The sequence below is a fragment of the Canis aureus genome, chromosome 5 (assembly GCF_053574225.1).
Source record: "Canis aureus isolate CA01 chromosome 5, VMU_Caureus_v.1.0, whole genome shotgun sequence".
In the NCBI taxonomy this organism is placed as follows: Eukaryota; Metazoa; Chordata; class Mammalia; order Carnivora; family Canidae; genus Canis; species Canis aureus.
In genome coordinates, this window is record NC_135615.1 from 46,529,597 (window position 1) to 46,541,634 (window position 12,038).

Sequence of the window (12,038 nt, forward strand, 5' to 3'; positions counted from 1 at the left end):
ATGTTAAAAAATTCTCAACACGGTGGGTATAAAGGGAATGTAATATAACATAAGAAAAGCCGTATAAGTACAAGTCCATAGGTAACTACCTATGCAATGGTGATAACCTAAAAGATGTAAGATCAGGAGTAAGACAATGAGGACTACCCTAAACACTCTTAAGCAACACAGTACTGGACGTCTTAGCCAGAGCATCTAGGCAAGAAAAACAAAGGACATCCAAATTGGGGAGGAGGAAGTAAAACTGTCACAATTTGCAGGTGATAGGTTATTATATATAGAAAACCCTAAAACCCTCAAAAAATCTTGTTAGAACTCATCAACAAATTCTGTAAAGTGGCAGGATACAATTATCTGTACACAAAAAAAAAAATCTGTTGTGTTTCTATCAAGTGACAACAAACTATCAAAAAGAGATCAATGAACCGATCTCATTCACAAGTACAACAAAGGAATAAAATATTTAAGGATTAACTTAACTCTGGAGATGAAAGACCTGTACCCTGAAAACTAGAAAACACTGATTAAATAAACTGAAGAAAACACAAATGAGAAGATATTCTGTCCTCACGAATTGAAAGAATATTGTTAAAATGTCCATGCTAACCAAGTGCAATCCACAGATTTAGTGCAATACTTATCAAAATCTCAATGGCATTTTTCCCTGGAATTGAACGGTCCCTACAATTTGTATGGAACCACAAAAGACCTCAAATAGTCAAAGCAATCTTGAAAATGATCACAACTGGAGGCATCACACTTCCTGATTTCAAACTGTATTACAACACTATAGTAACCAAAAATAGTATGGTATTGACATAAACACATAGACCATAGGAACAGAACTTAAGAGTTCTGAAATAAACCCTGTGTAAATCTTCAATTCTGACAGAAGAACCATGAATATGCAGTGCAAAAAAGACTCCCCAATAAATAGTGGTGAGAAATGAGATAGCCATGTGCTAAAGAATGGAACTGGATCACTTTTTTACACCTTTAACAAAAAGAAATTCAAAATTGATTAAAGATATGAACAGAAGACCTGAACCCATAAAGCTCCTAGAAGAAACATAGATGACATACTCCTTGACATTGGTCTTGGTGATGATTTTTTGAACACCAAAAGCAAAGGCAACTTGGGCACCCGAGTGGCTCAGTGGGTTAAGCATCTACCTCTGGCTGAAGTCATGATCCCAGGATCCTGGGATGGATCCCCACCTCAAGCTCCCTGTGCGGTGAGGAGTCTACTTCTCCCTCTCCTGCCACTCCCCCTGCTATGTTCTCTTTCTCTAATATATAAAATCTTTAAAGACAAAACAAATCTTTAGTTACAAGGGTAACTAAAGCAAAAACATAGGGTTACACTAAAATAAAAAACTTCTACATACCATAGGAAATCATCAACAAAATGGAAAGGCAACCTACTGAATGGGAGAAAATATGTGCAAACCATGTATTTGAGAAGAGGTTATTATGCAAAATACACAAATACAAATCCTACAACTCAGGATCCCACCCTAAAAGAATTCTGATTAAAAAATGGGCATTTGGGCAGCCTGGGTGGCTCAGTGCGTTAGCACCGCCTTCAGCCTAGGGTGTGATCCTGGAGACCTGCTTCTCCCTCTGCCTGTGTCTCTGCCTCTCTTGCACTCTCTCTCTCTGTGTCTCTCATGAATAAATAAATAAAATCTTTTTTTTAAAAAAAAGGGCAGTGAATCTAAATAGCCTTTTTACCTAAGAAACCATACAGATGACCAACAGGCATATGAAAAAACATTTTCATCATTACTAACTTTGTAAACGAAAACCACAACGAGGCATCACCTCACAACTGTGAGAATGGCTACTCTCAGAAAGACAAGAAATAATAAATGTTGGTGAAGATATGGAGAAAAAGGAACTCTTGTGCACTGTTGGTGGGAATATAAATTGGTGCAGGTACTATGGACAATGGTATGGAGTTTCCCTCCCAAAATTAAAACTACTACCATATGATCCAGCAATTCCACTTCTGGGTACTTATCCAAAGACAAACACTAGTATCCAAAACACTAGTTTGAATACACACACACACACACACACACACACACACACACGTTAACTGCAGCATTACTTAAAATAGCCAGGAAATCAGAAAACCCTAAGTGTTCACCAATGGATGGATAGAAAAAAGATACAAGGGGTGTGTGTGTGTGTGTAATGGAAAATTATTCTGCCGCTAAAAAAAAAAAAAAAAGCAAAGCCTGCCAACACTGTTTGCAACAACATGGATGGATCTTGAGAACACTTACATTAAGTGAAATAAATTAGAACCAGACAAATACTTTGGATCTTAGGTGGTTATAACATTGGTGGCAGTTGCGCTAATTATCCCTTTAGCAGAGGAGGTGAAAATGGAAGTAGCAAGTGACATTCTGAAGGCTGCAGCTGGAGAGTCCTGCTACTCCTTAGTGACACTCACATTTCTTAGGAAAGACCTTAATGATCTGAGGGAGGGAAAATAATGAGAAGAAGGCAGACAAGAACAACATGAAGAACATGTTTTTTATAACTCACCCCAGTGAGAGAAAGAGAGAGAACGTGCACACAAGAGTTGGGAAGGTAGAGGAAGAGCCCCAACCCCAGGCTCGATCCCACGACTTTGAGTCAGTGACCTGAGGGGAAGGCAGATGCTTAATCAACTGAGCCACTCAAGCACCCTAGATCCTAGGTGTTTAGCAAAAGGTCTATGGTCAGATATCAAGAATTTCCACATTCAAGAATTCCCCTATTGGACCAAAGGCACATTGAAAGTCCTAAAACTTCTCCAATTCTCAATTCTGTCTCCATTTTTTTCTTTTTCTTTTAAACAGTCCCCCCCCCCCCCCTTTTTTTTTGGTATCATGCTTGTTCTCAATGTTAACATGGAGTCCGTTCCTTTCAGAGAAACCAAAAACTTGTGTTATATCGCCACCTTCTGGAAAACAAAAGAAAGACTTCTAACTGCCAAGTTGAACTGTTAGATTTGAGTAAACAAAACCTTACCTAAAAAAGGCGTTCCTAACTCTGGGAAATGAACTAGGGGTGGTGGAAGGGGAGGAGGGCAGGGGATGGGGGTGAATGGGTGACGGGCACTGAGAGGGGCACTTGACGGGATGAGCACTGGGTGTTATTCTGTATGTTGGCTAATTGAACACCAATAAAAAATAAATTTATTATTTAAAAAAATAAATAAAAAATAAAAAAGGCGTTCTCTAATTCCAGTGTGGCAGCACAGACACATTTCATCAAGCGCTCTGAAAAATTATGGTAAAATGGTACTGCAAAAAGAAAAATGACAATTCTCCAGCAAGTGAACTGAAAGATATGGAATATTATAATCTAGCTGATAAAGATCTCGAAATAGCTGTTATGAAGAAATTCAAGATACAAGAAATTCAAGAAAGCTACTTAATGAACTCAAGAATAAAATTCATGAACAGAAGTTCTTTACTAAAGAGACTGAAATTCTTTTTAAAGATTTATTTATTTATTTATTCATGATAGACACAGAGAGAGAGAGGCAGAGACACAGACAGAGGGAGAAGCAGGCTCCATGCCAGGAGCCCGACGCGGGACTCAATCCCGGGACTCCAGGATCGCACCCTGGGCCAAAGGCAGGTGCCAAACCGCTGAGCCACCCAGGGATCCCCAAGAGACTGAAATTTTAAAAAAGAACCTAACAAATTCTAGAGCTAAAAAAAAAAAAAATCAGTAAGTGAGATGAATTCTTTAGAAAGTACTGGAAATATGGAAGATCAGGGGAAGAGACAATAAGAAATCTGGAAGATACACACTTAGAAGTTACTCAGGTCAGAGGAGAGAGAACTAAGCTTTTCTTCTTGTTTTTGTTTTTTAAAGTCAAGAAACCCTATGAGAGTTATCAGACTCCATTAGAAAAATAAAAGAATAAGAATTTTAAAAAATAAATAAAAATAAAAGAATATGATATACCAGAAGGGGATAAGTGGGATAACTGGGCAGACAGTTTACTTAAAGCAGTAATAGCTAAGAACCTCACAAACCTGGGGGAGAAACTCAACATAAGAAGCTAATAGAACACCTAATCACCCCAGGGCAAGAAGACCTTCTCAAGAATGATTATAATGAACAGTCAAAATCTATGACAAAGAATTGTAAAGACAAGGAAAAAGAGGCAGCAATCTATAAAGGAAACCCCATTAGGGTATCAGCAGATTTCTCAGAAGAAACTGAACAGGCCAGGATAGAGTGGCAGGACATATTCAAAGTGTTGAAAGAAAAATTGCTAGCCAAAAATACTCAATGTAGTAAAGTTGTCCTTTAGGTATGATGGTGAAATAAAGGTTTTTTAAGACACACAAAAGTTGAGGTGTATACCGCCTCTAGATTTGGATGACAAAAAAAAAAAAAATCAACACACACACATACACATCACAAATATCTGCTTAAGGTGAAAAATATCCAGAATTAGAAAACTTTAACTCTATTTTAGAATAGAATATTTAACCATTATGCTGTAATTAGGCATTTAAGGAAAAAAGCACTAAAAATATAGCTACAATTCTGCATTAGCTAATGCACAACATAAAAAGAAGTAAATTGTGACATCAAAAAATATAAGAGGGTAGGAATAAAGAGATGTTGTATGTAAACCTCAAGGTAGCCACAAAGCCAAGACCTAGAGCAGAGACCTAAAACATTAAAAAGGGGGGTTACTAAGCCAATCACTAAAGAAAATCATCAAGTTACATATGCAGACAGAATCAGAAGGTAATAGGAACAATGGAAACATGAAATAACCAGAAGGCAAAAGATGAAGTGGCAGGAGCAAGTCCTTACATGTCGATCATCTCCCTAAATCCAAGTGATTTGAACTCAGTAATCAAAAAGCACAGAATGGCTGGATGGGTAAAACACAAGACCCAACTATGTGGTACCTAGAAGAGATTTTGGTTTTGCTCTAAAGAAACACAGAGGTTCAAAATGAAGGGACAGAAGATATTTCAGGCACATAGAAAGCAAAATAAAGTGGACATAGCCTAACTTAAACAAAATAGACTTCAAGCCAAAAATTGGAGACAGATTATTATGTTATAAAACAGAGATTGATACACCACAAAGATGTAACAGTCATAAATATGTATGCTCCCAACACCAGAGCACCAAAAATATATTAAGCAAATACTAACAGGCTTAAGAGAAAAAGACAATATAATAAGAAGATTTCAAAGTCTCACTATTGGCAATGGAGAGGTCATCCAGACAGAAAATTATCAAGGACGTATTTGAAGTTAATGACACTTTAGGGGATCCCTGGGTGGCTCAGTGGTTTGGTGCTTGTCTTCGGCCCAGGGCTTGATCCTAGAGTCCCGGGATTGAGTCCCACATCCGGCTCCCTGTGTGGAGCCTGCTTCTCCCTCTGCCTGTGTCTCTACCTCTCTCTCTCTGTCTCTCATGAATAAATAAATAAAATCTTTAAAAAAATGAAGTTAATGACACTTTAAAATGAAAGGACCTAACAGGCATACAGAACATTCCTTCCATGAAAAGCACAATATACATTCTTCCTGCGGGGATTAAGACTGCAAAGTAGGAAGATTCTGAGCTCATTTCTACCCAAGGACAAAACAAACCTCTGATTACATAGAAAACAACTACTTCTGAAAATTAAAGATTAGCTGAAGAGATTTTACTTCCAAAAATAATTTAAAGAAAAAGCCACATCAGAAGGGGTAGGACGAGCAGATGCATAGTCGAGCCAGGATCCACACCCTCAAGCAGGAGGGATATTACCATAGAGGCCTTCCCTGAGGAACAAGGAGTCCAAGCTCCACAATGGGCTTCACAGCCCAGAGAACTTGTACCAAGAAGATGAGCCCCTATATCTGGCTTTGAAAATCAGCAGGACTTATGTCCCATTTAGTCAGAAAGCATTAAGAAACCAGCATTTTGTCTTAAAGGACCTGTGTATACTCTCAACCTCTTTAAGTCCCAGCACAGTGACAGCAGGTTGAGAAGTGCCTGGGTTACAAGTGAACAAGACCCACTGATTAATTTTAGAGTATGTGCCTGAAGGGCAGGGACCTCTTGGAATGTTCAGGGGCGAAAGTGCTGGTAGACACTTTTCTTTTACCACTTCCATTCTAGCCTGGTGCTGATGGAAGCTCTTTTGCTCTGCCTCTCTCTCTCTCTCTGTGTGTGACTATCAAAAATAAATAAAAAAAGACCAACATAAGTGCTGCTAGAAGAGACTCACTTCAGAGCTAAAGACACAGACTGAAAGTGTAGGAATGCAAAAAGCTATTCCATGCAAATGGAAACAAACAAACAAACAAACAAAGCTAGAACACCATTATTCCTATCAGACAAAGTAGACTTGAAAACCAAGACTATAACAAGGAACAAAGTAGGTCAGCACATAACAGTAAAGGAATCCATGCACCACGAGTACATAACATTTGTAAATATATATACACCCAACATAGGAGCACCTAAATAAAGTAAAAACAGACATAAAGGAAGAAATTAATAGAGGACTTTAACACCCCACTTAGATCAATGGCTAGATCATCCAGACAAAATAAAAAATCAATGAGAAACCATTGGTTTTAAACAACACATTAGATCAGATGGTTTACAGATTTGTACAAAACATGCCATCAAAAAGCAAAATACACATTCTTTTCAAGTGTGTATTGGAACATTTTCCAGGATGGATCACATGTTAGGTTAGAAATCTTGATCAAGTTAAGAAGATTAAAATCCTATCAAACAACTTTTCCAACCACAACACTATGAAACTAGAAATCAGTTCCAAGAAGAAAACTGGCAAAAACAAAACATGGGAAGATGCAACACCATGCTACTTAGCAACCCATGACTCAATGAAGAAATCCAAGAAGAAATCAAAATACTTAGAGAAAAATAAAAATGGAAATGTTCTAAAATCTGTGGGAAGAGGCTAAAGCAGTTCTACGAGGGACACTTCTAGTAATCCAAGCCTAACTTAGGAAACAAGAAAAACCTCTAACAATCGAAATTTATACCTAAAGAAACTAAAATAAACAAAGCAAGCCCAAAGTAACAGAAGGGAATAAAGATCACAGTAGAAGAACTAGAACCCAAAATTTAAAAAGATCAATGACACAAAAAAAGCGGGATCTCTGAAAAGATAAAACTGCTAACACTAGCCAGACTCATCAAGAAAAAAATGACACATGGGCAGCTTGGGTGGCTCAGAGGTTTAGCACCACCTTCGGCCCAGGGTGTGATCCTGGAGACCTGGGATCAAGTCCCATGTCGGGCTCTCTGCATCTGGAGCCTGCTTCTCCCTCTGCCTGTGTCTCTGCCTTTCTCTCTCTCTCTCTCTCTCTCTCTCTCTCATGAATAAATAAAATCTTTAAAGAAAAAAGGGGGGGGGGGGCACATGGTCCACTGATGAAATGAAAAAGGACAAGTTACAAATGATACCACATAAATACAAAGGATTATAAAAGACTCCTACAGACACTTATATGGCAACAAATGGGACAACCTAGGAGAAAAGGATAAATACCTAGAAATATATAATCATCTGAACTGAATCAAAGAGAAATAAGATAACAGATCATTTACTAGTAATGCATTTGAATCAGTAACCAAAAAACTCCTCCAATGAACAAAAGTCTAAGACCAGATGGCTTCACAGGTGAATTCTACCAAACATCTAAAAAGACTTAATACCTAGACTTTACAAACTATTCCAAAAATTAAAACAGGAAGGAAACCTTCCAAATTCATTCTACAAGGCCAACATTACCTTGATACTAAAACCCAAGACAACACACACACACGCACATGCACACGCACACACATACAAAATTGCAGGCCAATATACCTGAAGAATATAGATTTTTAAAACCTCTACAAGACATTAGCAAACTAGATTAAATTGTATGGAAGAATTACACACTAGGATCAAGTGGGATTTCAGGAATACAGAAATGATCCAATATGCACAAATCAATATATACATATAAACTAAAGGAAAGATAAAAATCAATGATCATCTCAATACATGCAGAAAAAGCATTTGATGAAATTCAATACATTTGATAAAATTCAATATCCATTCATGATTTTTAAAACTTTCAACAAAGTGGATATAGTAGGAACTCAAAATAATAGGGCCTATATGTGACAAACCCACAATTGACGTTATACTTAATGGAGAAAAATTGAAAGCATTTCTTTTAAGTTGAGGAACAAGACAAGGATGCCCAGTATTACTACTCCTATTTAATAGAATACTGAAAATCCAAGCTAGAGCAATTATATAAGACAAGAATTAAAATTAAAATGTACAAGTATAGTTTTTGCTTTTTGCTGAGGATATGATTTGATATACAGAAACTCCCAAAGTCAACCAAATGTGCTGGAACTAATCAACAAATCCAGTGAAGTTTCAGTATGCAAAATTAACATGAAGAAACCACTCACATTCCTTTAAAACAATGATGAAACATTTCAAAAAGTATTAAAACTAATTTAACAGTAGCATCAAAACGATAAAATACTTAGGAAAAATTTAATCAAGAATGTGAAAAATCTATACCAAAAAAACAAAAGACTTTGCTGAAAGTGATCTAAGAAGACACAAAAACATATCCCATGTCCATATATTGGAAGAATTGATATTGTTAAAATATCCCTCCTTCCCCAAAGCATCTATAGTGCAGTCTCCATCAAAATACTAAAGGCATCCTGCACAGAAAAGAATAAACAATCCTAAAATTGTGTGGAACCACATAAGAATTGAATAGCCAAAGCAATCCTCTGAAAAAAGAGCAAATCATAAGCATCCCTTTCTGATTTCAAAGTACACTACACAATCATAGTAACAGTACTATTGCTGTCAGAACTGCTGTCTGTTCTGCTGACAAAACAGAACAGAGGGCGTAGGACTGCTTTCTGGCATATGTGATCAACTAGTGTTCATCAAGGAACCCAAGACCACCCAAAAGACAAAGGATAGTCTGTTCAACAAATGCTGCTGGGAAAAGTGGAGAAACACATGGAGAACAATGCAATTGGGCCCCTATTTCACACCACTCACAAAAAAATTAACTCAGGGTGGATCAAAGACTTAAGTATAATATCAGATAGTATAAAACTTCTAGAAGAAAATGAAGGGAAAACCTTCCTTGATACTGGTCTTGACAATTATTTTTTTAAGATTCTATTTATTCATTCATTCATGAGAGACACAGAGAGAGAGGCAGAGACATAAGAAGAGGGAGAAGTAGGCTTCATGCAGGGAGCCTGATTCAGGACTCCATCTCAGGAACCCAGGATTACGCCCTGGGCCGAAGGCAGATGCTCAACCACTGAGCCACCCAGTCGTCCTTGGCCATTACTTTTTTGACATGACGCAATAAATAAATAAACAAAAATAATAAAATGGGGCTACAAATTAAAAGCTTCTGCAATAACAAAAAAAAAAGAAAATGAAAAGAGAACTTACAGAATGGGAAAACATTGTACATACCATATATTGGATAAGTGGCTAATATCTAAAATATTACACAACTGATCATCACAACTAAAAAATCAAATTTAAGAAAATAGGAAGAACTAAATAGATCTTTTCTGTAAGAAGACATTAAAGTGGCCAACAAGCACATGAAAAGATGCTAATCAGGAGAGCAAATCAAAGCAATGCAATACACCTCACCCTATAACAATGGGTATTATCAGAGGATGAGAGATACTAATATCTGGCAAGGATACGGTGAAAATGGAACCTTTACACACTGTTGGTAGGAATGTGAATTGATCCAACTACTAAGAACACAGTATGGAGATTCTTCAAAAAATTTTTCAAAATACTACTAAATGCTCCAGCAATTTTACTTCTGGGCATATACTGTGTAATATAAGAAATATGTATCTAGATCTTACATCTGGTTATATATGTACTAGACTTTGTTTCCTAGCAGAGAACTCCTAAAATGTATGTAATTTCCTAAATGATAAGAGCACTAGGAGTGTCTTTTGTTCTTTTAAAGTAACTCTTAGGTGACTCCTTGATGGAGGCTGATGATCAGAAAGACCAAGCCAACATTAGGAGTTGGAATTTTTAGTTTTACCCTTCAGCCTCCAGAGAGGGAAGCAAGGCTAGAAATGGAGTGAATAAATGATCATGCCTACATGGGTAAGCCTCCATTAAATCCCAGAAGTATGGGGTTCAGAAAACTTTCAGGTTGGTGTATAGGTACTGGGAATATGAACCATGAGGGTATAGAAGCTCTGTGTTTTCCCTATGTATGTCGATCTATTCGTCTCTTCCATCTGGATGTTAAACTGTACCTTTTGGCATATCCTTCACAATAAATGAGTAAATTTTTTAAAAATTGTATTTATTCACAAACAGAGAGAGAGACAGAGACAGAGACATAGGCATAGGGAGGAGAAGCAGGCTCCATGTAGGGAGCCCAATGTGGGACTCGATCCCAGGACTCCAGGATCATGCCCTGAGCATGTACAGATGCTTAACTGCTGAGCCACCTGGGCGTCCCATAAATGAGTAAATTAAGTAAAATGTTTCTCTGAGTTCTGTGAGCCACTGTAACAAATTCACCAAAACTGAGGAAGGGGTTATTGAATATCTGCTCTAAAGCTGGTTGGTCAGTGCATGGGGCCTAAGCATGGGAGGAAGTGAATTTTAAAAGGCTAGTAGGGACTCAGAGTCTACCTGAACAGGGCAGAGTTAGTGTACATGAAGGTTAGAAAAAGAGATCGTAGTCAGAAGGGGGTATTATAGAATTTGAAAATTTCAGGTGTAGAGAAATGTTGGCTGGTGACAAGATTACGTTGCATGGACATTAAATTTTGAATGCATGATTTAGCAACTCTTATTTGAATTCCTACCAGTAACCCTTTATGATAAAATAATAAAGTTCACAGCAGTGGTCACTGATGGCCAGTCTTTCGGTGGTCTTTGATGATCTCTCAGAATCTAAAATTCCTTAGAAGGAGCTGCAGTTATGCTTCTCTGTATAAGGGCTGTATTAACATTGGATTGCCTGTCCAGGCCACTCCAGACTACATAGGATGCTAAATCACAGCCCCAGGACTACCATTGTGTTTAGCTGCCAGAACTTCCATTGATAATCATCATATTGCAACAGGTCTTTTTAATTTTGATTCTTTCAATCCTAGTTTAAAAAAAAGTATTGTTTTATTTGAGAAGGAGAGAGAGAGTACACACAAGAGTAGGGGGAGGGAGAAGCAGACTTCCTCCTGAGCAGGAAGCCTGAGGCAGGACTCAATCCCAGGACCCTGGGGATCATGACCTGATCCAAAGGCGGACGCCTGATGGACTGAGCCACCCATGTGCCCCTCAATCCTAATTTTGAAAATATGTCCAAATATAGAAATATTGAAAGATTGGTGAACTCCACATCCTTAAACCCTTCACCCAAGTTAACCAGTTATCAAAAATTTGCCACAAAAAATTAATAAATGAAGCTGGTTGGTCAACGCCTGTGTGAGAACCTGATCTTGAAACAGGTGACTGAAGTTGCAGATAGGTGGAATTGAGTCTAATGGGATTGAGTTCTTAACCTATAGAATCTGACATTATTCCCATAGATTATGGGAATTCCCATAGATTATGTTAAAATTAACATAATGGCTGACATCATAAAAACTTCTACAGGATATGGCTGACATCATAAAAACTTCTACACATTTAGTGACCAAAAGCGTCAGACTGAAGAATTTGGTGTAAGATGTTCAAGAGACTGACAGGAAATAGAGTCACAGTAGAAAAGAACCGTGTTTTTCATAGATAAAGGAAAAATCTGGATTTTTCCTGTATTACTGCTGTTGTCAGTGAAGTGGGATTTTGTTAAAATGGCCTAACTCATGGAAACATGTGGTTTGGGTAAAGAAAGAATGAAAGAGTAGAAAATGAAGAGCCTCTGATTCCTGGGTAGTCTCGTGATTACCCACAGTATAGAGCAGCAATTGTGCTGTAATCAGTTACTAAAGGTAAA